This window comes from Vulpes lagopus, chromosome 10 (assembly GCF_018345385.1).
Source record: "Vulpes lagopus strain Blue_001 chromosome 10, ASM1834538v1, whole genome shotgun sequence".
NCBI lineage: Eukaryota > Metazoa > Chordata > Mammalia > Carnivora > Canidae > Vulpes > Vulpes lagopus.
Genome location: NC_054833.1, coordinates 105,457,406 through 105,483,957, shown reverse-complemented (window position 1 = coordinate 105,483,957; position 26,552 = coordinate 105,457,406). Strand labels below are relative to the sequence as shown.

At 46.6% G+C, this 26,552-nt stretch overlaps 1 protein-coding gene across 9 annotated transcripts in view; it reads left to right on the top strand.

Moving 5' to 3' along the window:
• Positions 1-26,552, top strand: part of ZFHX3 (zinc finger homeobox 3) — a 244,988-nt gene that overhangs the window by 59,602 nt on the left and 158,834 nt on the right. The window contains exon 1 of one of the 9 annotated variants that reach the window (XM_041772944.1): positions 1,449-1,614. The exons of the other annotated variants lie outside the window; for them this stretch is intronic. The gene's annotated coding sequence lies outside the window, so the exon portion shown is untranslated. Of the gene's footprint in view, positions 1-1,448; positions 1,615-26,552 lie in introns of those variants that run through there. 9 annotated transcript variants of the gene reach the window in all.

Genomic DNA, 26,552 nt, shown 5'->3' with positions numbered 1-26,552 from the left:
GCAAATACGATCTTTACACCCATTATACAGCTGAGGAACCCAAAGTGGCTTAAGACCTTAAAGATTTTAAGTGGCCTCTGTGCTGGGATGCCAGCTGAAGGCACATGGCTTGTGGCCTGTTCTGTGCTGTCTTGTGTCTTTTTTTTTTTTTTTTTTTAATCCACCCCAACATGGGTCTCTCCTGTATCTGCCTGTTGGGCGCACTGTTAGAGAAAAGTCTATTGAAGTGGGCAGGACTGGGAAGGAAAGAAGGCTCAGCTTCTCACGGGTGGGTCTCTCAACTCCCGTCAGCAGCTGTGGCACAGTCCTGCGTGCTCAGTTCCAGTTGTCTGGCCCGGCCCTGGTTGGGACAGGCCTGGACTTCCCCTGCGTGCTCCCCCTTCCCATCAGGGTGAGATCAGTATGTGGTCAATGGGGGCCTGGGAGGCAGGGTTACAACGTGTTACGTTGATAAAGTTCTTGCAGTGCAAGACACAGCCTCAGAGCAGATTGGGAACTCTTTGTTCAGTCTTGTTGCAGGTATAGTGAGTCTCCCCAGCACTGTCAGGACCAGGGAGGACTCTATGCCGTCCTGACCCTCGGAAATGGCCGGGGGGGGGGGGGGGACACACAGCACCGGGAAGGGTGGCAGCACTTGCCCCTCCACTGCCCTAAGTGGAAGAACAGCTGTTCCCCTTGCTACCGTCCTTAGGGGTGTGTGCCCCTCTTTGGACCGAGTCTGAAATGTTTGGGCTCAGACCTAATACTTTTAATTATTTAATTAATTAATTCATGAGAGACACACAGAGAGAGGCAGAGACATAGGCAGAGGGAGAAGCAGGCTCCCTGCGGGGAGCCTGAAGCAGGACTGGATCCCAGAACCCTGGGATCACGACCTGAGCCAAAAGCAGCTGCTCAAGCACTGAGCCACCCAGGTGCCCCGGACCTAATACTTTTTGAGAGGTGTAACAAATGTTCAAAAAGGAAAAAGACCCTGTGCTGTTTTTTAAGTTCAGAAGGTTTGGCTGGAGGGGTCTAGCAAGTGGCCTATGGGAAGTTGTCAGAGGAAGGTTTGGAACCAGAACCTGGGCCTATGATTCCTCTTCTTTTCCTGTTTCCTGGGCCCAGAAGCCCCACGCCTGTGCATGAAAGATGCTTTACAAAACTATTTTTCTGAACTTCCCCCTGCCCCCCCCGCCCCGCCCCCCGTGCTGACGAGCACCGCTCCCCCCATATAACTTAACGTTCTGGTAATTAACATATAATTTGATACCTAGAAATTCGTGCTGGGTGGAGCTGGAGAGGATTACTCAGCTTTAAGCAATTTAGACTCTTGGGTTATAGAACTCTATGTGCTGTGTCCTGGCTCTCCTATTACTGCTAACTTGTTTTGCCAACATCCTTCCTACTTGTTTCTTCCTTCTGTCCTGTGCAGATGAGTGAAATGATGATACGGTATGTTTTTGCGTTTAAACAACTGAAGGGTTGTTGACCTCTACACGTGGACTGCCTGCTTCTCCAGTATGTGTGTCCTCAGCTCTCTTCTCTCACTGGCTGGTGGAATTGGATGGTGCCATAGTTTATTTCACTTGCTGCTTCTTCATCAAGGCGATGCCATCAGTATTAAAAAATGCAGTAAGTAATTATCAGGGAAGAATAAAGATGAAAAATTAGGACGATTTTGCAATTTAAATTTATTTAGAGTGTACGCTGACGGTTATAAGTTTTGTTGGAGAGATTATTTATTGTGTTGACACATGTATTAATGTGCGTGTGGAGGGGGATGGATCCTCGTTCTTAATGTATGGGTTAGTGGCCCATTTAAAGATATGAAGACTAGGTGAACTCTGACCTGGAGCTGAGATTCAGCATAGTTGAAAGCCCATCAGGATATTGTGAAGATAAATCTGAATGTCCCCACTCTTTGAAAAGAGGACATTTAGAGCCATGCAGATGGGAAATTGTATATGCTGTGAACTCAGAGGAAGGAGCGAATCCCTTAAAGAACAATGGTAAGTGGGTTCTGATTTGCGGGACAGGCTGACTCTCCCCTCTCCAGGGTCACAGCTTCTTGAGCCAGTGGGTTGAGGAGGATCTTGAGTCCTGGTCCCAGCTGAACATGCTGTCATCACTGGGCTACAGGAAAGGTAGGAGCCAGGAGAGTAGCGCCAAGGCAGCGGATTTGTTGCCTTCAGTGGACTATGCTCTGGAGTCTTCAGGGTTTGAGAACTTGACTTTGGAAAGCTTCTAAATTTGTTCCTAGTGGGTTGATTTATTTTGTTGAGGTCAAATTAGAGCTAATGGCCCTAATGGTTTACAGTGCTCCTAAATGGTTCTTAGCACTTAGGCAGGCTCGGCTGGCCATTTTGGGCGGGTTTCCAAGTGTGGACCATATCATTTCGAGGGTAAATTTTTTTTGTTCGGGTTATTGTTGCGAGTACTACCTATATGTGCAAGCAAAGTTAAAAGATAACAGCAGAATTAGTCACACTGAATATTCAACTTTCTCTTGGTATCAAATGCAGGAATGTATTTGTTCACATGGGCCTTGTGGGCATATGGTGAGTGAGCATGGCGTCCAGCTGGGAGCTCAGGAGTTGGTGATTGTTATCTGCCACTTTGCCTAGGAGTATATTGTTCATGAAATGCAGTAATAGGGAAGCCTCAGATTTCCTTCGACTGTTCCTGGTTGCCAAGTAGCTCTTGTAAGAGCAGGTAACCAGGTTAAACTAATCTTGGTGCATCCCTTCCAGCCATGCTGTGATATCTGTGAGTTCATGGCAAGGTCTCTGGCAAGAGGATTTCACTCTGCATAAAACTGGCTCCAGTCTCCTGATTTCTGTGTGATTGGGAGTGGGTGGGGCAGACAGGTGTCTGCAGAGGAGGTGCGAGTCTCTGCTGGCCCACGGAATTGAACCGTGCATACATATGCATGGGCAGGCTCTGTGGGCACTGAGCTCCCAGGGCTGTGAGGTCCCGCCCGCAGGGGGAGAGAACCCAGAGCCTAGGGGTTTCACTCTGTAAGGCGAAACAAGGTAGAGGAAGGAGCACTGGTTCAGGATTTCTCCATGCTTGCATTAGGAAGAAATAAATCAGTAAAAGCTTCCTTCAGATCATCTTTGGTCCCTGAAATCAGAGTAGTGACTCCTGAGTCGCCGATGTGGCCCTGGAGACCAAGTCCAGTCGGATTCTGTTGTGGGTAACATCCTGTTGGCCACCATGGACTGAGCCAGAGCTATGATTGCAGGTTGACTATGGGATGGGGGGTTTTGCCTTCTGATTGCTAACAGGATGGCTCCTGGGTTCCTCGCAAAACTTGGGTTCCTTTATCCCCTCTTGCGTGCTCTGAAGACCCCCGTCTCAGTGTGTCTGCGAGCTCCGCTACCCCTTACTTATTCTCGAGACGCAGAGCGTTTTCCCTTGAGCACGCTGAAGAACGTAATGCCACCGGGGAGGTGCCTCCCTCTGAGGAGAAGTCTCCCCATCCTTCTAGTTCATCTGGGAAGTAGTACCACACCGGCACCAACAGAGCTGGGCTGTTAATCCGGGGCTTGGGTCTCAAGGCCCGTGGTGGCTGTTGGTGACCAAGAACGAGTTCACCTCCGCCGTGCATAAAACGAAGCTTTCTCCCGGGGCAGGACAGGACTTGAGGGGTGAGCCCAGCGTGGTGGCCCCGTCACCGTCGCCATCCCCGTGGGCTGTGCCTGTGGACGCGCTCCCTCAAACCAGCGTCTGACCCTGTTCAGTTGGTTCCATGGCCACCAAGTTCTCCAGAGAAGTTTTAATTACAAACCAAGGTGATGTGGTTTTCTTAAATGTGTCGTAACAAATGGATGTTAGTCCAAGTAGCCCTGCGCAGCCCCTCCGTCAATAAAACCCCGTAATTATCACCCGGCGGCTGCTCCGAGGAAATCTCCGCGCCCTGAGTGTCTGGGCGGCGGCTGCGCTTCCGGCTTCCCTTTCCTGAGTTGGGGGCGCGGCCGGGGAGAGGCCTCTCCTCGAGGGCCCAGGCCGAGGCTGGTCCTGGCCGGGGGGAGCCGTTAACAGCCTGGGGGGGGCTGCTTTTTTGGTGGTGGGCCAGGGGTGGGCGTGGGGGAGGGAGGTGGTTAAAATGGAAGACCTTGAAATGGCAGATCTTTATTAGTTTTGTAAACAGCTTTAGGAAGCGCTGGGAGCATCTTGCAGGGACCCTGCAATTATCATAATAAACAGTTTTATCATCTGCTTGGCAATCAATATTGTGGCTTATGCTGCTTTAGTATCTCAGTGGTATTGATTACCTTAACAACTGTGCTGCGGTCAGCTTCCATTAACCCTTGCTCTGCCGGCAGGGGCCTGCGCCGTCCCGGCCGGCCGGGGAAGCCTGCTCTGGTCCCAGCCGGGCAAGGGCCGGCATTTGACAGCTGGCCAGAGTCAACCAAAGCTTTTATCTCAAGGCAGGGAATCCTGAGGCTAATGGAACTTTTCAAAGGCATTTTCTTTTCTCTTCTCTTGTTTTTTCTCTTCTTTCCTTCCTTCCTTTCATTTTTTTTGGAGCTGATGTATAAAACAATCGTATTGCTGGGTTTCAAATGTGACTCAGGAATTTGAATGTTAGGAGTGAAGATTCTCGTTCTTCCCTGCCTGACTCCATCCGGTGCTCCTCTCAGCTCCACCTCCGCTCTCCCCAGGGGCCGATGGGCAAGCGCGGAATCGCGCTCAGAGCTGCGGTGCTGACGTCCTTACACAACAGACTCTGAGCGTTTGTTTTGCGATCTGCATTTTACTTTTAGAGAGAAAACGCTTATTTGGGGGCATCTAGCTCTAGGATGCAGTGGGTGTCTGAGGTACGTTGGCCAGTCAGAAGGTGGCAGAGTGCTGGAGAAAGGTTTGGGTGATGCTATAGATTATATCATGCTCACTGGCTGTCCTTTGTGTCTGGTCTGCTGAATGCTTATGTTCCCCTTTTCTTCTGATGAAACAAAGGCAATGGGGACACTTAGCTCTCAGAAGCACCTGCGGTAGAGTCCCCGGATCAAGCCAGTAGTTAGGGACTAGGTAATAGTAGGTGACAGTCATCCAGAAACTTTAGAGACAAGATCTTGCCAGCCGTAGGGGTGGTGGTGTGTGTGTTTGTGTTGACTTTCTATGTTGGCTTTTTTTTCTTTTAACTTTTCTGTTTTGCTTTAAATATGTATATGTGTGTGTGCATATGTGTATATGTAAGTAAGTATGAAGCTGGGGGTGAGCTTGCCCACCATATCCAGTGGCTCAACCCCTTTGGTCTAATGTTAGTGAAGACTACCATAGGGGGTGTTCAGCACCACATACTTGACAACACAGGTGCCGTTGAACCTGGGCGACGTTGACCTCTAATGAGAAGCCAGCTACCGCATGTAAGAGTCAGTTTGTAAAGTTGTTAAGTGTCACGGTGTCGCTGGGGAGTGGAGGAGGAAGAGGAAAAAGCAGAATCAATAATACTTGGACTAGGAGGTGAACAAACGGTGTTAGCAGCTGCCACCTTCCTGCCCTTCTTGCCAGGCTTCAGTCTGTGGCTTCCTTGTCCTTCATGGCTGGGCAAGAAAAGTCGGGAATAGAAATTTATCAGATGGGGAGGAGGCCAGTAGGTATGTGATGAAGGTGAGGGTTGTGGGCTGAGCTTTAGGAAGGTGGACGTAAGCAAGGGGGTCATAGGTATATGGAATTCCCAGCCAAGGGATAAGAGTCCATATAAGAAAGTATCGGGAAGTCAGGCCACAGAGTCTGGGCAGAAGAATGTAAGGCTTTATCTGGTGAGGCCCAGGGTAGTGATAGTAAGACTTGACCTTGGCATCAAGCTGCAGGTTTGATGGGCAGGGCTGAGCTTGCAGATGGCATGAGTAGACAGACCTGGGCAGATGAGGGAAGGGTCCCAAGGAGTCTTTTCTGTCCAGAGGGGAAACTGGTGGGAGTGATTCTCTATGTGGTTGGAGAGTCTGCACAGGATCATGGCTTAAGCCTTCCCTTCTGACCTTACCTTATCAGGTCATCCGCTCTGTGACTGGGATGTCAAGGGATCCTTGTCCCTACTGTCTTATATTCTGGACCCATACACTTCTATCCTCATTCTCCTTCTGCCCAGACTACATTGGTTCCACAAATTAGAAAGTTTTATTTTAAGCATAATGTTCTTCCTAAAAATGTCACATACCAATGAGGCTCAGAGGGTGGGTAGTAGCTATAAAGTTAACCCCGATCCCATTGCTTTCCCTCATGATAGGGACTGTAGCTCATATGGCTCCACCATGAAGGCAGGGGGTGTCCTAGACTACTCATGACCATACAATGTGCAACATTTGTGATAGGAATGAGGCTAGTTCCCCAATTTTTGGTTTCACGTAGATTTGTGCTTGTAAATCATGAACATGGGCCATGAAGCAGTAATACTGTGGCCAGTATCATTCTTTACATTACCCTTTGGGGTCTTAATTTGAACTCTGTGTTGGTACCAACTCTTCTAAATCTGACCTCATTCATGAGGATCTCTTAGGCATTTGTAGCATTTTACTCTCTTCTTTTCACAAATAACTTCTTGGGCCGAGTGGTCAGACTGTTGCAGGCAGCAGGAGTATGGTCTGTGTGGTCAAGAGCATTTTAGAGGGAGTTGCACTCTGTCTGAGAGTCTCACTTCAGCATTTGGCACTTTACTAGGTGCTTTTCCAAGCTCTGTAACACTCTGATCTATGTAAAAATTTGGGACTTAATGTCTTCCATCAAGGTTCTTGGCTGTGTGGCACAAGCCAGTATTTGGTATTATTTATAACTCTGCTTTTTTAGGTGTGAGCAGTGAAATATCTTTTCTGGGGATTTTTGGTGAAAAAAAATTTTTTTTCAGAAGATAAAACGTGATTTTGAAGGGTTTGGAGAAATGATTCTCCTTCAGGAAGTGGTATCTTCACAGAGGAAAAAAACCACTGGAGTAGAAACAGGAGACCGAATCTTGGTCCCTGATCTGCTACTTACCGGCTGGTGACTTTGGAAAAGAATTACATGTGGTTGTTACTGTAATGTGTGATGAATCTCTTTAAACCTATAGGATCTGAATCGTGATTCCCATTCTGTCTACTTAACAAGACAAGATTGCTGGAGGTCGAATGAGAAATGAATGTAATAGTTTGAAAAAGTAGAAAACATGGTGTAAATTGAGGGGGCATTGTTATTTGTTCCCGGGGAAGGTTGATGCTGGGTGTGATTGTTTCCTTGGTCAAATACTAATGCCACTGTGGAAAAGTCCATTGCGGAGAGTATTTCCCAGAAAGCTGCAGCACGGCGATGGGTGTGTAGGGGCCCACATGTGGCAAGAAGCCGACTTGTCTTTGGGCCATCCTACTTGCAGCTGAGCCCAAGAGAACCAGCCCAGTGGGAAGCAGCTCAGTTCAGACTTTACAAAGCAATTACGGTGACTTATAAAACATTCATACTGAGATGAAAAATGATGAAGTCAAAAACAATGGTTGGCAAATATTGCCTTATTTTGTAAACTCACTGAAAGTGTTTAAAATTATTTTTTAACCCTTTAAATAATAAGCGGAGGCTTTTAACTGTCGGTGGATGTGGTTTTCTTAAACAGAGTTTGGCTTCAATCTCTTACGGCATCTTAGGCTGTGAAACAGGGTCCATATTGCTCGGGGATGGTGATAGTTACCACGTGTCAGTGTGTACGGACCGAGCCCAGAGTGTGATGCAAGCTGTCTCTTCTGGTAGCGACATGGTAGTGCTTGGTACCTTCTAAGGGTAAGAAGAGGGGTGAGGTCACCAGATGGTAAGTTTTGAAAGCAAGATATAGAGATAGCTGGGGCCTGAAAAGGACTTCTTGGGAAGCCCTTCAGCTTTGTAGAGAAAGGAGAACCCATATTTCTTTGGCAAAAGCTTTAGCTGGCCATGAACATGTCAACTCAAGGCTGAGGGGCTTGGTTCTAGCCAATGCTGTGCTCTTTTCTAAAGTTGCTCCTGAACTGCGTAAAGACTGGGCTTGCTTCTTTTAAAGAAAAACATGCATTATGTAAACATGGGATAATAGAACGCACCCATCATCTAGACTTAACAGTTCACTTTTTGTTAGATTCGTTTAATCATTTTGCTCATTGGCTTGGATTTTAAGTCCAATTAAAGGTATCATGTGACTTTACTGTTTTTTTTTAGGTGACAATAGTACTGCATTTACATAGCAATATTAACAGATTCTTAACATCATCGAATCCTAAATCACTTTTTAGAATGATCTGACTGTCCCCAGAATGGCTTTTTACAGTTGGTTTGTTAAAATTGGTATCCATAGGAAGTCTGTGTGGTGTATCTGGTTTCTTAGGTCTCTTTACCTGGGGACAGCAACCACCCCCCTGCCCAAATCCAGCCTCCGTATATGCCCCGCTTCTCCCGTCCAACCAGCCCATGGATTTAGAGGGATAATGAGGAATAGCTATGTGTGGTAGGAAGAGCATTGTTAGTATGAAGATAGACCCAGGTCCTCTTCCTAGCTCTGCCACTGACGAGCTCTCTGACCTTGGGCAAACCACCAACACCCTCTGGGGTCATTATTCTTGTCCATCAAAGGAGGCCGTAAGACTGAATGGTTTCTAGCTCCAGCATTCTCATTAGGACCTCTGCAGAGAGTCACAGGGCTGGAGGCGCCTCTCGCTACCAGTCCTTATCCCAGTTTCTGTAATTGAGAATTTATTGGTGCTAAATATTGAGCAGTTGGCTTGTTCTTTTTCTTTTGGCCACTATGAGTGGTGTACCTAAAACAAGGTTATTATGTTTGTGTTTTTGTTTTTGTTTTTTTTTTTTTCCTTTCTGGACTTAGAAAGTTTAGAGACAAATCTGTTGCCCAGTGTGCTGGTTTATTACTCTATACATACATTCAAGCTTCATTTTTGGCTCACATTTTCTTCCATTCTTGTTTTTTTTCCCCTTTCCTCTCTTGCTCTGGCCTCAGTTTTGGCTCTGATGTTGTATTGTACATTCTTGTAAGCAGTATAAATAAATGACTGCGTGTGGGGTGTTCTTATGTGACTCTGAGATTTAGTTTCTATGCTGGTGGAGGCCAGGGGCCCCTTTCTTATGTATCGTTTGTTTTGTTCAGCCACAGGTTAGATGCTCAGAAAAAGCTTACTGATAGATTTTGGTTTGACCTCCTGTCATCGCTTTTGCATTTAAAAGTTTCCTATTTTAGTGGCCAAGTGTTGTTTGGAGCAGTGTTTATTTTGTGACAGTCCCCCTGGTTCTGCTCTGATTCACGATTCATATAGCAAAACAGTCGAAGGAAGTCTGGTAAGCCACTCAGCTGGTGATGTTTTTCTGTTTGTTTTTGTTTTTGTTTTTTTATAGAACTTGTCTTCCTAAGTAGCTCCTTGATGTGTGTGTGTGTGTGTGTGTGTGTGTGTGTGTGTGTGTGTTTCCATAGGCCTTTGGTGAGTGAAGCAATATTTGCTGGGCCAAGAGTTGGGAGTGGGGGGATCTTAACTGCTAAAACAGTAGCCATTCTATGCATTCCGAAGTTCACTTCTGGTTCTGGCCCTGGACACAGGGCTGTTGTTGGGACGTCTGGGATGATGGAGATGGATGGATCAGAATCTGTCAACTGCCATCTCCAGAAAAAAAATAGACTAGACAGTCAGATGTGCTGCAACTTCTCTTAAGACTCTAGTGTGAGTGTTTTCTCACAGACACTCACTCAGCCTTCCCTTGTTAACCCCTCAGTAAGGCATTGGTCCCCGCTGGCTCTCTCCCTCCCCTCCCTGGAACTCTGCCTCCTTGACTGTCCAGGAGAGAAGAGGGATGGATGTTTGTCCTGGAGTGTGAGGGGAGGCTCAGAGTTTGTACGTGCTGGGCACCTACCATAGTGCCTGGCACACAAGTAGGCGCTCAGAAATGGTAGGTGCCTTCAGGAAGATTTCCACGAGTGGTTGGGGATTATATTTAACTATTGTGTAGTGGCCTTCTCTTTTCTTGCTGGTTGACACTTGGGAAAGGATCCTTTCAGCATTGGCTTTGAGGGGCTTTGGAACTTGACGTTGAGCACTCCTATTCAGGGTCCCTGGGAAACTTCTCTGTAATTGATAAAGAAGAACTGAGATGTCCTTGTTGGCTGAAGGAGTCCTGTTGTTGGTCCCAAGCCAGCAGCGTGGCATTTATCTTCATTGCCACATTGAAGAGAGCGCTTCAAATCCCCTGCTCTGTGCGGACTTAGTCCAGAGGAAGGCGAGACCCCTGGGGGGGTCTTGGGTGTGGCAAGGAAGTTGAGGCTCATGGCTTGCAAGTTTTCTTCTAATGGAATTTCCCATCACTTACTGCCCTGCTGATTTCTGATCAATGAAAATGAAATTGCATCACCTCCTCAGAGGCTCCACGTACGCCTGCTGCTTCCAGCTGTGTCAGTTCCGGTAAAATAATCTCATCAGGCGTGCGAGAGGGTAATAGGAAATAAAAATAAAAACCCACAATTAGCAAGAGGCCTTGCAGCTGAGTAACACTTTCCATCCCGGAGGCAGAAAGGACTGGGTAGTGAATGCTTAGGAAAGATTCCCTTTACAAAAAAAAAGAAAGAGAGAGAGAGAGAGAGACTCCTAGTCTTTTTTCTTCGTTCTTTTTTTTTCCCCTCTCACATCTCCCTGAACAGTCTCTCCACCCCTTCCATGTGGATGATTTAAAATTATGCCAGGGTTTTTCCTGCCCTACTTCTGAGGTCAGTAGACTTGCTGTGCGCTAGGCATATTCTGGGGTGGCTTTTGTTTTGTTTTTTTTTCCCTCTCCTGAGAGGCCCGCAGGTAGACACCAGAGCAATTCCAGGCGCTTAAGCATCTCCCACTGGCCTGGGACAAGGAACCAGATGGGCAGGGAAGAGCTGGAGGCCGAGTTAAGGTTGGTGACTAGACTTTGTAAAGCTGGTTCATTCGAATTCGCAGATTTGATGTTTTAGTTTTTATCGGTCATATTGAGAATAAGACCTGCCCCTGTGGACTGCAGTGAACATGGGCAGACACCAACCCGAGCACCTCTTGATAAAGATTGGGAGAGAATGAACACTGCCTCTGGAACATTCTCCCACTTAAGTGTGTGGAGCTTATAGAGTCATTGAGTCTAGCCTAAGGAGGAGCTGAGGCCAAAGAAACCAGGAAGGGGGGGAATAGAAAGGCCAGGTGAGGATATAGGAAACCTGTTAGATCACCTGCGAGAAGTGGCATTGTATCATCTTGTATCACCTTGACAGTGTCAAAGGAAAATAGGTGCTTGTGTGAAGGCCATTGCATTGGTGCTGGCAGTTTGGCATGCCCTTCATCCCAGGGGTGGGGACAGTTCCGTGCTTTTGGGAAATGGCTGATCTCAGACACCCCTGCTCTTCCTTTAATTGCTGACTTCCGTGTGGATTGAGGGTGAGACCCCCAAGAGGGGAAAGTGGGGGCTGCAGTGTCTGCAGTGCTGTAGGGTCTCAGGGCAATGGCACAACTTGCCAAACCATGTGTTACAATAGTCGAACCATGGCTTTAAGTGCAGTGGACATCAGAGATCATCACTGAGCCCATCTGGTTAGTAGAAGGACAGATTCTGGCAGGAGAGCAAGAAGAATCTGGAATGGCGGGCGGCAGTAATCTAGATAATGGTGTTGATAGGGTGAATCCAGTGGCCATGGGAAGTGCCGAATCTCTCCCTACCAGTGTCCCGATCGTCACCGTCCAGGTTCTTATCTCCCACGCCTGGACTCTGATGAGAGCAAGCGAGTAGGACTCTTATTGCTAGGAAGGATGCTGTGTATATTGTAAGCGCTCCATAAATATTTGTCATGTGAACGAGCAAAAATCATTAGAGCAGTTAGAGAGTTTTGGGCTAAGCATTCTGTGCAGGAGCTTAAAACTGAGACCTGTAGAGTCAGAACCCCAGTAGCCTCTCTATTATTGTGGTCCGTTTACTGGCCAGGTTGGATTTCCTTGATTTTAGCCTGACTTAATATGGGAGATCTTCTGGAGATGCAGGAAGAGTATCTAGAACTTCCTCTTGCTCGAGTGCTGTCCCAGATGAGGACTCCCGTCTGGAAGTTTTGGTGGGATGAGCGCAGTTCTCTCGAGGGGCGAAAGGAGAGGTGGTGCATGGTCAGGACGGAAGCTGACGTTCGTTCTTGCTAATGTGCATTCTTTATACATTTGTGTGTTTGTACAAATACGTTTCTCCTCTCTCATCTCAGACACTCAGCCCAGGGTCTTGATCTACATTGATCACATTTTATGACTTGAACTGGCAATTCGCCCCTGGGGATCAGTCCTAACCAGGGTGTTCAGGAAGCCATTAAGGAAAAATATATAACCACACTCATTCCCAAACTCAATTGTTTGGTCTTAGCAGTGCTTGGAAAAGAGACTTTCAAGCATAATTAATCCAAGGACTATTTAACGTGGACGTTGGTGAGGCTTCACAGCAGCTATTGACTCAAAAGCAGATTTTGGAGTAGCAAGAGGAGAAAGACCATCTGGGAACTTTTTTTTTTTTTTAGCTGTGTTTGAGAGGGTGTAATTATTACCCACAGTCACTTAGTTCTTGGGGTGGCTTCCGGAGGGTTAAGGAAGTGAGAACTCTTGGATCCTTGTACTTGAAGAAGAAATTTCTCTTTGTTGTTCTGCCGAATTCCCAGGGCCACTCTTTGAAGTGGCCAATGGTAAATGTGTCTCAATCTGTTTTTCTTGACTAAAAGTAACAGTGCGCATAATGGATTTCCAAATACCACGTGGGATGGAGAAGGGGCTGTGAAAAATAGGACGTGTCATTCGGTTTCATACCCACCCAACTGTGTTTTAAGCTATGGAATTTGGAAATGCTTCAAGCCACCTCAAAGTGCAAACAGACGGCACCTCTTCAGGCTGCCTCACTGTCATCCAGGGTCCCGATGGCTGCTCTTGCTGCTTTTCTACTCCGCCCTAAGGAAGGGAATTGAAATGTGCAATAGCTCCTCTGGCCGCCAGGATTCAAGGACTACCCAGCATGAAATAATGCGCTTCTCACATCTCCAGTTGGGTAAGATGGAGCAGCTGAGGAGTAATTCTGATACAGAATCACTGTCTACATGTGTGCCCTCCAAATATGAAGTTGCGGGGGGATGCTTGGCAAAACTCACCCAGGAGAGGAATCTAAGGGCATCCGGTCAAGACACGCCCTTCCTGGGACAACCTTTGTGGCAGTGTTGCCTTTGCATGGTGATCCCCTCTTCATGCCCTTGGCCATGGCTCTGCCCTTTAGTTTCCATTCCTGCCCCCATTGATGGTGCCTCTTTGCTCCCTGCCACTGAAAAAGCTGTTTATGCTAACGAGCCAGGGAAGATCTGAAGAACTTGCTGTGAGGGCACTGGTGAGAGGGCTGTGTGTGTGTGTGTGTAGCCCCATAATGAGCCTTCGAAGGGCAACTCTTGTTTGTCTTGTCATGATGCCAGTTCCGGAGCCTTGTGCCAGAGTGCACTGCTGCTGGTGAGCCCCCCCCCGCCCCACCCCGGGTGGCGGCTTTCTTCCTGCTAGGAGGGAAAGACATTCCTTTTACAGAGGCATTTTAGAGATGCTCGTTGAAGGGACCTTTCCTTCCCCAAGGCCACCACTCACTGCACCTGTACTGAGCTTTCTGATTGTCCTGGCTACAACAGGCGGTGGCGGAGTTACTGGAGAGCATGGCTCTCCTCCATCCAGGAAAGCTGGATGGTGTTTCCTAGGTGCTGCCACAGACCAGAGGAAAGCAGCTGTGACGTGGAATTCATCTGTTCCCATATAGATCAGATCTGTATAAAAGGAAGCTTAAGGCCCGTGGCTGCTTCTACTTGCATTCCTTTCCGAAACAGCAAGTGCAAACAAAGAATCTGCCCAAGTTGGTTTCTCTTGGGTCTGTGCAGCCCTGAGCTACAACAGGTACACCTGCTCTTCCAATTAAATGTTCTGCAAAGAACTCCCTAGTAAGAATTCAAGAACCCTAGTAGATTCCTTGTCCTAGTAAACTAGTGAGCATGGCTCTGATAACACTTGCCATGAGGCAGTAACCTTGTATGCCGTCACTGGCATATAGTCCATGCCTGACTCCACCTCCCCCTTTCCCCTCCCCCCAAAACCATTGTACTTAGGGATTTGCTTGGCTTCCTGGATTTCTGTTTCATTGACCAACTGTTTAAGGGAGCCAGAATGAGGCTGCCTCTGTAGATCTCAGGCCTTCTACAATTCTGGAAAAGGAAATTGACACTATGAACCACAAAATGGTAAAGTACTCAAGTATTTGCCTGAGGCTTTGCCTGAGCCTCAGAATTAGGATGATTAGGTCCTTGGTGATTAATTCCATGTCACATTGGGATCAACATGCTCCTGCTGTTACTTCTGGTGTTTCCTAGAAAGAGAAAGCGTGCTATTTATCAAGTTTTTGTCCATATTGCGTGCTCAGCATTGCGCTAAGAGACAAGTGGTAATACAGCCGATTTTTGCCCTCAAGCGGATTTTTGCCCTCAAGCCGCTTATGGTTAGGTTGTAGAGCTAAAAGCGACCCTGGTGAAACAAGGAGCGACAGTGCAGTGGCAGTGTGGTGATGATTGACTGTGGTAGTACCAAGAGGAGACAGAACTTCATGGGCTCCAGTGATCAGAGAGGGTTTTTTGCCTGTGTGGTGGAACTTAAGCTTCTTAAAGGATGTCCAAGGTTCGGGTAAATATTGAGGAAGAGAAAACACATCCAAAGGGCCTAGGGCTGCAGGGACAACAGCAAGAATGCATAAAAATGTGGAGATGATGGGCAAGAGACTCTTTTCTTGAAGGGAAGCCAGAGAGATGATTGAATAGTGGCCTCGGGGTAGATTCTAGAGAGTTTGAAAACAAGTATGGAGAGTGTAAGGATGAATACTTTGGTGGTTGGCTCTTGTGGGGGAGAAAAGCACCACATGGATATGACATTGGGAAGGCTAGACTGATCATTCTTTTCTATTTTCTGGAGTCAAAGATAGTACCAGGAGGGAGCAAGACCAGATTGGTTGGTCAGTGAGGGGCACTTCCTTTCAACCGTGTTGAGTCCTGCTGAGTGTCGAGTAATGGGAGACTGGCCACTTACAGACATCTTGTGGTCTGCTGAAAGTATGAGGCCCATATGCAAGCGATAAGTCAGGAATGGATATTCTTGTTTGGGGAGTCAACAGATAATTTCAGTAATTGAAACCACAGAAGTAGTTAAGGTAGTCGATGTACAGAGATAAGAGCAGAGAGCCAAGGAGGGTGGAGAACATGATGGTTAAATGCTAGTGGAGAACGAGAGGAGAGGTTTCTGTGGGTTCAATAATAGAGAATCTTATCAAATAAGTGGAAAAGTGCAGAGCTGTAGGAATGGGAAGAGGGACAGGCAGTGAAGAGATCAGAGAGGAAGAGAGCCAAAGAAGCATGCCAGGGAAATGAAGGGGTGATCTCAGGGTGGGGTGGTTGGCAGTTTTGAATGCAGGGAGAGATTGAAGATGTTGAAAGTAGAAGAAGAAAAGCCACTGGCTGCCCTGAGGAGGGCATCAGTGACCTTGTAGAGAGGACAAAATCTTGGAGACATAGGGCCTTCTGACCCACCTGACGTGATGTCCAGAGAGCCCGTGATCCTGCCTTCTGGGAGGGCCTGGCAGCCGTGTGTACCGTCACTGAGCTGCACAGTTGGATCCATTGTACAGCAGAACTTGAGAAGTGCAGTAGATGTCTCTCTAAACTCATAGAAGAGGAAAAACTCATCTGGCTGTACAAGATTGGTGTGGGGGGAATGAAGCAGAAGGCAGATTCCACTTGTTTGAAGGAGCTGAGGACAGATTGTTGGAAGCAAAGGGAGAGTGTTGTCTGAATTGGCGATGCAAGTGGGTCAAACTCTCATCCAGGAGCTCAAGGGTAGGGGAATATGGTAGAGAGCCGAGCAAGAGATATTTCCAGTAAAATCCCACAAAGCCCTCTTATTAATCATCAAAAAAGGCCAGTACACCCCTGCAGTAGAAGTAACAGACAATTCACAAAAGAAATACAAATGGGCCATGTCTTATAAGCAAAAAATCTAAGTTAAAATGAGATATCATTTCTTGCCTGCCAAAATTATTTTTTTTTAAAGCAAAATAATGCCCACTATTGATGAAGGCGCAGGGAAATGAATGCTCATGTGCCATTGAGCATGAGTTGGAAGGGCTTTCCTAGGGGGCAGACTGGGAAGCCTTACCTATTGCTAGCTTTTAGGCCAGCAATTCCACTTCCAGAAGTATGTCCTAAGAAATAGAGGTGTAACGTCACAACTAAGATCCTAGGTTTTACAACAGGAGGAAAGGCTTACCTACTTTCAGAGACGACTTAGCTAGTCTGTGACTTACATAAGCTACTTCACCTAAAGCCACAGCTCCTTCCTCTGTAAAATGGGTTGTTGCAAGGATCAGTGAAATGATGTGTATTTTAAAAAATGCTTAGAACCATGCCTGTCCTACCAAGTGGGAAGCAGGGGAACTGTTACTTATTTGTATTATTTTGTTAACATATTTACAAAGATTTATAAGAATATATTGCAGCAGTAACAGCAAAGTACTTAGGAATTACCTAAAAGTTCAGTAATAGAATTTGGTTAAATGATGCTATGTCCAGAGGCCGCAGTGCCTGTGTGGCCATTGATGCCAATATACGAAGGATATTTAATGTCATGGGAAACTTTTATGCAAGCTGAAGTTAAAAGGGTGGCTCACATAAGGAGCAGTGTGATCTGAGGTTGGCAAAAAAAAAGATCTGCATCTCTAGGCATGCAGAGGAAAAAAAAAACCCTAAAAACTATGACTCTCTGGCTGGTGGAATTATAGGTGATTTTTCTTTTAGCTAGTGAATCTTTCTGCACATATCCATTTTTTTTTTTTATAATGAACTCACACTACTTTAATCAGGAGAAATTATTTAAAATAAATTTAACATCATGAGATGCCAGATTGAAACTGTAATGCGCCCAGATGGCACATTTTTACATCTTCTCCTAGCTTTTGCTCTGCAGCCCAGCAGCAAGAATGGAGAGATTAGAAATAGGATCTTTTGAGAGGGATTTTGAGGAAATTGGGAGGAGATGAAACGTTTGGGGTGCTGGCGGAGAAAACAGTGAAGTAGTTGGTTACAGTTAGCATGGGACGGTATCCCATTTAGCTGGGAAGACAGCAGGGGATGGATAAAGATGGGGTGGGTGCGCTGTGTACCTGCCAGGTAGGAGGGGCGGCTGATGCGGTAGGATAGTAGGGTAGCTGCTGTGTTTGGTGAAAGGAGGTGCTGTTTGACATCTGGGGCGGGGGGAAATCAGTGCTTCATTAAATCTAGATCAGGAGAAAACCATTCAGGCCAGTGATGGCCAAAGATGCTAGTCATCTGTCTTCAAGATATGGTGGAAAGGCGCAGGGAGGATGGGCACTGAGGTTAAGTACCTAAGTTCTGGGATCCAGTTACTTGAATAACAGGTTGAATTGCCCCAGATAATTTTTCAGAACAAGCGTTCTAAGGAACAGTTGGGTAGTTTTGCTTTTTTATTATTGTGTTCATGGCTTTGGTCGTTGTCACATTGTGTATGCATCCACATAGTTGGTAAGAAATTGTATTCCTCAAGTACCAGCTCATTTTTTCCCAAAACAACAGAGTGGATTCCTCACCTGCCTCTGCTTCAGATCTTGCAACGCCATCTTCCTCCCCTCTCCTCCCCTCCACGACTTGACTGTAACCAGAATATCGTGGTAGTTGTGGATTCCCTGTAGAATGGACTGAGCTAGCAGTTTTCACTTCCAGGCTGATTTATGTTCACGCTGGAAAGAGCACAGATGCACTCATTAGCAAACATGAAGCCCAGGGCCTGGACGACTCTGTGGGCCTTACATGCAGTGGACCTCCTGCAGCACGAGGGACCTGTTCAAGCACGTGTGTGTTCTCTGACCTTGCCATAGTTACAGAATAATTCTTAAGGCTACTGGGAAATTGCTACCAAGCCGATGGAATCTCACCGTTTCATAGTTTCACACTTACTGACTTCTACACAGTGGCAATATACAAATACAGTTATTGTAGAAAGCATAGAATGGAATTGGATATGGTTCTTCAGTAGATTCTAAGTTAAACAGATGAGGGTATTATTTCTTTGTCCCTTGAATGAGTTTCCTACTTATCTCAGAATCTGGGTTGCCTTTGGGTGTTTCGGGCGGGGGCGGGGAGACGTGGGAATGGTTTATTCGTTGCTGCGTATTTTTCTCTCCCACATGTTTTAATCTAGATTTATCAGTGCTCACCGTCTGTAGGTTGTGGGGGTTCTTTTTTACGGTGGCTGCCCTGGTCTTTATTTTTAGAACAGCATTCACCAAGTTAGGGAAATCTGCCCTGATCCAACATCACTGATGTCTTGGGTAAATGTCTATCAGCGTTGTGTTAGTTGAAATTCTGCCCAAGTTAGAATGGTCATTGGTCTTCTCTAACTAGAAAGCTCTGTCTAGATCCTCTCTTCTAGGGGAAGGGAAGCCCAGGTTTCTAGGTTTGTCTATACCTGTCAGTACCTTCCTGTCTAGCCTTGCAGCCTGCTGCTTGCCTGGAGATGTGCCAGCAGTGAATTTCACATGAAGAGAAGGATATGGGGATCACGTGTATTTTTGGTGGTTCAATACGGAGAGTCTTGCACTGGACAATCACTTTTTCCTCCTTGTTTCGACATAATTTTAGATGTACAGGAGAGTTGTAATAACAGAACAAAGGATTCTCGTATACCCTTGAGTCAGACCTCATGTTAACGTTATCTCATATTCTATCTATACGTACGTATGTGTGTATATACACACACACGCTCTCGCTGATTTCTCCTAAGCCACTTGAAAACTGAAACATCATCTCTAAATAGATCTGCGTGGTTTTTTTTCCTAAAAAGAGACATTCTCGTGTATAACCACGCCATAGTTACCAAAACTAGAAAATTAACAGGCATCTACAACGATTATCTGACCTACAGACCTTATTCAGATTTTGCCAGTTGCCCCAATTATGCCCTTTATAGGGAAAAGAAAATCCAGATTATGTGTTGTGTTCATTTGTCATGTCTCTTTAATCTCCTTTAATCTGAATCTTCAGTCTTTCTGTTTCATGTTGCTGACATATTTGGAGAGCATAGGACATTTTGTAGACTGTCCTCAATTTGGATTTGTCTGATGTTCCCTCATGATTAGATTCAGGTTTTGCATTTTTGGCAGGAATGTCAGGGAAGGGATGTTGTGTTCTCCGTGTATCCTCTCGGGAGGCACATGAAGTCTATTTGCCTCATTCCTGGTGATGTTAACTTTGATCATGTGGTGAAGGTGGTGGCTGCCAGGTTTCTCCACTGTAAAGTTATTGTTTTTCCTTCTGTAATTAATAAGTGTCTTGTGGGGAGATACTTGGAGACTGTGTCAGTATCCTGTTACTATGCAAACTTTCATCCACCAGTTTGAGTATCCATTGATTCTTCCCTGAGTGGATTATTATGATGATGGTTACCAAATGGTGATTTTCTAACTCCGTAATTCCCTCTGTATTTATTCGTTGGATTTCTGTTCGAAGGAAGAACTTTCCCTAATCCCACATTTTCAAAAAATTTATGAAAACTATGCAATTACGGATTCTAATTTTTATACGTTGGGTTGTAAACCCTGGCTCGCATCATCTTCTCGCTCAAATTGTCCCAGTTTGAGCAAGGGAGGGCCCCTCCAACCCTCTCCTGTGACCTTTTTAGCATACTCTCTTCCTTCTTAGGGCACTTCCTTAGGTTCTTGCTCAAACAGATGCTTCAGGCTCATCTTGCACTCTCCCTGTCCCCAGGCCAAGAACTGGCCATTTCTTCAAGGAGCCCTAGATGGGGCTTCAAAGAGGCCATTTAGTGGAGAAAGATACTTCTTCAACTAAGAGATAAAGAAACAGAACATGTTCAGGGATCATCTTGTTTTCTCCTCTTCAAGTATTATCATTTCTCCCAACACCTTAATTTTCCCCACAGTTTTTTATTAAGTACATATTACGTCTTGGATGTGGAGAAGACAGAGATGGATAAGATATGGAACAAATGAGTGGCAGAGGGAAACCAGCCAATGGATTTACAGCAGGGTGATAACCCCACAGATGCTGTGTTTTTCCATACGCGAAATGCTTCTGTGGAATCACAGAAGAGGTTATAGTTGACTGAGGAACCCATTGGATGAGCCACACATCTTCACTTTTCACGGGACTGAGAGGCTGCCCGATGGAACCTTCTGGCCACAGCAAGATCCCCTTCTCCATTCATGAAACCAGAGAGTGCGGTATTTCACAGAGTCAACATTCTGTTAGAGAACTTTAATAATCTTGAGAAAGACTTTCATTTCTCTGAAACTGACCTCGAATTCCTCTTAAATTCCTCCTCATTACCCGTAGTTAAATGCTGAAGCTAGATAGAACACATGTGACTAATCCTCACTGTATGTAGCAGGCGTAGTTGAAGAGAGCTGCCTTGCCCTATGATGGGAAGTTCTCTCTTCTATTCTCTCTGAGCCTCCACTGGTCAGCCACTTGACCATGCTTTGCTTTGTCAGCACCCCTCTTGAGTGGATCATAGCATTCTTCATGCAGAGAGAGAGAATGCTGGGGAGGTGAATGCTGCTGAGTTTCCACCGGTATGCTGTGGTCCTACACCCGGAGGTCACATCTCTATCTTTGGCTGCCAAGTCAGTGTGTTGCTTCCACTGAATTCATAGGGAAGTAACACCCCTGGCTAGTCTTTGCATGAACTCTGGTTAATCCAAGTCTCTTCCAGTCTCTGTTGGTTTTACTGATTGCATGAACTTAAAATGCAGGGCTTCAGGATTTCATCTTGTCTTTTGGGGCCAGTCGTTCCCCCTAGCTGAGATCTTACTTTGAGTCCGGATGCCACCATTTGGTGTAGGACTTAGTCCTCTTAGCTATATGTACTTCACATCATGTTGCATGTGCTTGTGTTCGTCTATGAAGTTGTTGGTGTGAGTATAGGGAACCAGGGACAAGACAGGATGTTGAGGCGTGCCACTACACATGCTGACATTTGAGCGGATACTTTAGGTAATAAATAGCATCTTCCAGCTATACAGTCAGACAGACTTTATTATCTGAAAGACATTCTGGTATCCTGGATACCGAGATATGATAAACTTTGGGATACCTTATTAAAATCAAAAAGTTCTCTCAAATGCATTTCTCAGATCGTTGAATCTCTGTGAAGCTATTTTTTTCAGTTTATGTGAATGGTGCTTACTGAAGCTACAGCTAATCGCTAATTTCCCAGGACCTCTTTTAAAAAAAAAATTTCCTCCCCCCCCCCCCCCAGGTGCTATTCAGCAACCATTGAGTCTGTTCTATAACTGTGGGGAACTTGCATTATATAATCTGCAACATATCTTTTAAAATCTGATATCACTTTATCCAAAATATGTAATTCTTTCCCCTTCTCTTGCTTTATATTATTTCTGAGCGTTTTCCATCACTTAATGTTCTGTTTCTTTGTGGTCTCTCCCCGACAACACTGTACACTGGATCCTGTTTGTTGTTGATTCCCTAGCATCTGTACGTAGTAGGTGCACAGTGAATAATGAATGAATACATTTTTCTGTTTATGGTCTCTGGAATCTGCCTCTTTTTCTTTAAAAAAAAAAAAAAAGTCAGGATAATGGGCCTGCCATTTAATTCCTTAGAACACCAACCCCCACTCTTGTTACCTCTTCTGTGTGAAGACCTCCAGGTGACTCTCCATCCCTCACCCTACCACTCCAAAAAAGGGGCATGTGTGTGAATAGGCATGTAGTTTTTACATAGCAGTCCTAGACTCCCGTGATCTTTGAACAGTCCCAGGTAGGTAAAGATTGAATTTGGGTGTTGGATATAAGGATGTTCTGGAGTTCTCTTTAAAAAAATAGGCTCAGTGGTTTAGTGCCTGCCTTTGGCCCAGGGCGCAATCCTGGAGTCCTAGGATCGAGTCCTGCATCAGGCTCCCGGCATGGAGCCTGCTTCTCCCTCTGCCTGTGTCTCTACCTCTCTCTCTCTCTCTCCCTGTCTATCATGAATAAATTTTTAAAAAATAGACCTGAAAGAAAAATGTCATAGGGGTGGCTCAGAACACAGACTGCACAGCCAGATGATGGTTTTAGCTTTTAGGCTATATAACTTGTACAACCTCAGTTTTCCCGTCTCTAAAATGGGGATGTAAGCAGCACCTGCCTCACATAGCAGTTATGAAGGTGGTGTAGTACCCACAGGCTTTGACGTGATGCCTAATTCAAGAAGTGATGGCTTCCCTTACGATGGCTCTAATTTTAAAAAGCTTCAGGAAAGAAAGGCACAAAGGAGGAAATGAAGTCACCCATAATCTCATCCCCAAGCAATGACCGTTTTAAAAGTTATGATACAAATCTCCTTGTTTCCATATGCAGACCTATATGAGCTTCATTCACTTAGCATCTGCTGTGAGCATTTTCCCACGCCTGTAAGTAGTTTCTTTAAACAGTGATGTTTTATAATGTCTTATGGAACTCTATGCACTATAATTTATTTGGAGAGCCCTTGTTTTGCCAGGTTTTAATTTTTCCTGTTAAGAATGTTATGATGAGTAATATTTTATCTCTGTGCGTCTCTTGGGTCATTTCCTCAAATGGGGGAATTGCTGAGTCAAAGGGCATGTGCATTTTTTGAGGCTTTTGATACCTATTGCCAAATTGCCTTCAGGACAGCGATGCTCCCTGACTCGCCCTCCAGCAGCGCGGGTTGCTTCTGGAGAATCGTGCACCTGCTGGGTCACTTCTCTCTGGCGATGCCCATGCCGATGCCCAGTGGGTTACTCACAGAGGCAACAATTTCTCGCAGTCTGGATTCTCTTGTTTTTCCTTTCTTCCCTTTTGTTTCTTTTCTTGGTTTTCTGCCAAACAGCCTCTTGTGAAAGGACCGCCTAATTAACCCTGTGCTAATTAACAATTTAAAATTACACAGTGTGACTGTTCATGTTTAATTCTCTGGGAGCTAGAGCAACAGCAGGAACCCCCTCCCCTCCCTAATAACTATATCCTGCCTCCCCTGCACCCCCTCCAAGCTTCTCAGTAACTGTTGCATTATACCCAGCCCTGTCTCCTTAAAGGAATGTAACAAAACTGTCCTTTCACATCTTCTCAGTAGAAAGAGGGAGATGAATGACTTTGTTAGTGGTAGGCCCAGTGATATGGAGTTTTTTCATTTTTTGAAAAGATTTTATTTATTGGATGGGGGTGGGGTGGGGTGTGTGGGGGATGCCCAAGCAGGGGGAGGGGCAGAGGGAGATGCAGACTCCCCACCGAGCAGGGAGCCTGATGTGGGGCTCCATCCCAGGATCCTGAGCTGCAGGCAGATGCTTAACCCACTGAGCCACCCAGGTGCCCCAGTTTTATCGTTTTAAACAATCTTTGGAAAATAAAGACTGCTGTTAGCAAAGATGCAGGGGGCTTTACAGATCGGTTCCAAGGGAATGGTAACTTGTGTGGAGTAAGCGTGGGGGCTTTGATGAAGATGTTGGAACTTTGCTGTATAAGATGACTTCTCAAACGGGAGATTTAAACATGAAGCAGAGAGAATGAATGGGAGAGAACTGGATCACTCCTGTGTCTCCCCTTTGACTGTCTTACAGGAAAGATGTGCTCTTTTGAAATTTAACTGAATTCTTAAAACCCTGCACATAAACACAAAAACCATGTTGAGTACAACATGGGGGGAGTCCTGAGTAGAATGTGTCTGTGTTTATAAGGGAATTTGGGGTCATAAGCATCAGAAGAGAAGCAGGCTGCAGAGTTGTGGGTTTGTGATGTGTGAGCTGGCCCTGGTGTGAGTGAAGGATGAGGAAGGGGGTGCAGAGCCAGGGATGGGTGGGGGTGGGAGTCTGGACAGAGCTGCTGCTGGGGCTGTGTGGGGACCCTCTGGGTTCCCAGGCTGCCCTCTATAACTGAAGATCATTGATTTTACGGGAAACCATGTTTACAGACAGAGTGCTGATCGACCTGCCGAGTTGACTTCTGCCTTCTTAAGTAAGAACTACCTTTTTCTTATTGACTGGCTGATAAACAGAGTGAGAGGGACAGCTGGCTGGGTGGGGGAGTTCTGGATAGCCTGAGGTCTTTAAAGGATTGGGCAGGTTTAAGAGATTTCTTCATCTCTATCCTCAGGTCCCTGCTGGTCCACCCCATCCTTACACCTCCCTGGGATTGGTGGGGGAATCCAAGATTGGCCCTGCCTGGTTACCTAGCAGTCCAGGCACTAAGCATGGAAAAGATGGCAATCTGGTGAAGATGATGTGAAGCAAAGAGCATCTCAAGCTTTAATGCCTGTCCCCAGGGGAAACATGTTAAAATGCAGATTCTGATCTGGAGTGGGGCCTGAGGGTCTGCATTACACAGGCTCCCTGGTGAAGAACGCTGCTACTTGTCCCCGAGCCACATTTTGCTTAGTAAGGTTATAAAAGATTCTGCTTGTCGTGGCCAGCAGGCATTGAATTCAGGAAGCTCTGATCCTGAAGTGGGATCCTTCTTTCCCACTGGTGTCTTAATGGACTGTCGCCACTCCTTGTGAATGAGTGGTAACTCACATGGCCTCTCTTTGGGGCAAGTGTCACCACCACGGGGTCATCTGTCTTTCAGAGGTGGCCCCAGTGTCATCCTTTCATGACACTTCTTGCTTGGGAATAGAAAACCAAGTTAGGTGAGTTTTTAAAAGTCCCAATCATTTAGCTGGATGAGGAGGAGGTGGTGGTGGAAGGAGAGAGCAGAGCAAGAAAAGCCCACCAATTAATTGGTAAACGCTTGCAGGTTTCTCTGGCCTAGCCCAGGCTGGAGAGGAGATTGGCTTTGCTGTCGATACACAAGTCCCTAGTGAAGCATCAAAGCTGTTCTCCTTTATCAATCGTGGCCTCCCCTTCCAGCATGTTCCTGTAACTTACCAAGCATTTATGACATTGATTTTACAATCGGGCTGTTAACCCTCCCGCCCCTTCAAGCCTGCCAACCTTTTGGGCCCGAGCTGTCAATCAGATGTCGTCCAGCCAATCAGGTGCATCTTTAAGAAGAGCCTCCCTGGATTCTCACCTGTATCCCAGCTAAGCCTTTTGAAGTTCCACTGCATTTGCTGTTTGGTTTGGTTTAGTGTAGTCATCTTTGTTTAAAATCAATATGACTTTTCTAAGGTACGTGGAACTTTGTTGTTAATGGACTTGGAGGTTATAAGCTTGAGAAGTGGAGTGTCTGTGTGTGTGTGTGTTTTGAACAAAATAGGACACGTTCTTCCAAAAAGTTATTTTTTCCAGACTTTTTGGTAAACCTGCCTTCCCTGTCTTTTCCCGAGGGGGAGCTGTTGGCTCACTGTGCAGTCAAGAAACAAGAAATGAAAAAAGAATGGGAAGATGGGGGTGGGGTGGGGGAGGAGAGAGACCAAACTCAGCCAAAACCTTCATCCGATGTGTATGAATGAGATGTTGGTGGAGAAGCAGCCAAGTGTTCTCCAGGAAGGAGGCGTGGCCTGGGGAGGGGTGGCAGAGGGAGAGTGGCCTGGGGATTTGCAGGCGAACAATCAGGGCCATTACAAGAGGCTGAGTTGCCTGTGGGATCCGTGCAGGCATGTGATGATGTGACCGCAGGAGCAGAGAGGTGGCTGGTGATCTGATGCCTCCCTCCCCGGGGATGCAAAGTCTCAGAGGGCAGACTCGGCTCCATGGCACTTCGGAGCCCGAAACAGAAGAGCCCCGGGACTGAAGGACAGCTGCTTGAGCAGCTACTAATAACTGCGGGGCAGGTGTGGAACGGGGGCCGGCCGAGCCCAGCTGCTGTCTCGGCTTGCCCCTGAGATCCCCGGCAGCAGAAACCATCACACCAGTGGTCACTGGGCTCCATCCAGACAGGGCAAGAATGACGCTGCTGGAGGGGCAGCCGGCCAGTCGAGTCTTCCCAGATACATCAAGCTCAGATTTTGTACCAACACGTTTTTAGTCTGAAGCCAGCTCACAAGCAGGGGATGTTCTGTGGGTTTGGGGGGAAGAGATGGGATTTTGGAGATCTGCCTGCTGTTTCGGTGTCCGGGTGACGTTGGGCCTGATTTTACATTCAGCTCCTCAGTTTTTACTGCTTGTCAGTGGTATGGTGCTTCCCAGACCCGAGAGGACGTATGTAGCCACAGGTCCTGTTCAGGCTTGCAGAGCACGTCTGAGCATGCAGCCCTCATCACTGCCCTTTGAGCTTCTCAGACTAGACATGTGGCCGGTAAGCGCAACAGCAGCTCCACCTCTGAGTCTGCCAGCATGCCCCCACCCAGGCCTTGTTCTGGGGGTACACGATCCTCCTCCTCTCGTCCGTCCCTTCCTGGTGGTCCCTTGGCCCACAGACAGTGCGGTCAGCCAGCAGTGACTCGGTGGTGGCCAGCTGTGTGCCGTCGGCCCGCCTCTCTGTGTCCTCGGCCCGGCCTGGCGAGGTGACACCATCCTCCTCTTCCACCGTGACTCGAGGCCGGTCCTCACTCGAACGCTGTGCTTGCAGAGAACGGAAAGTTGAACTGGTCTCTCCGGGGGTAGAGC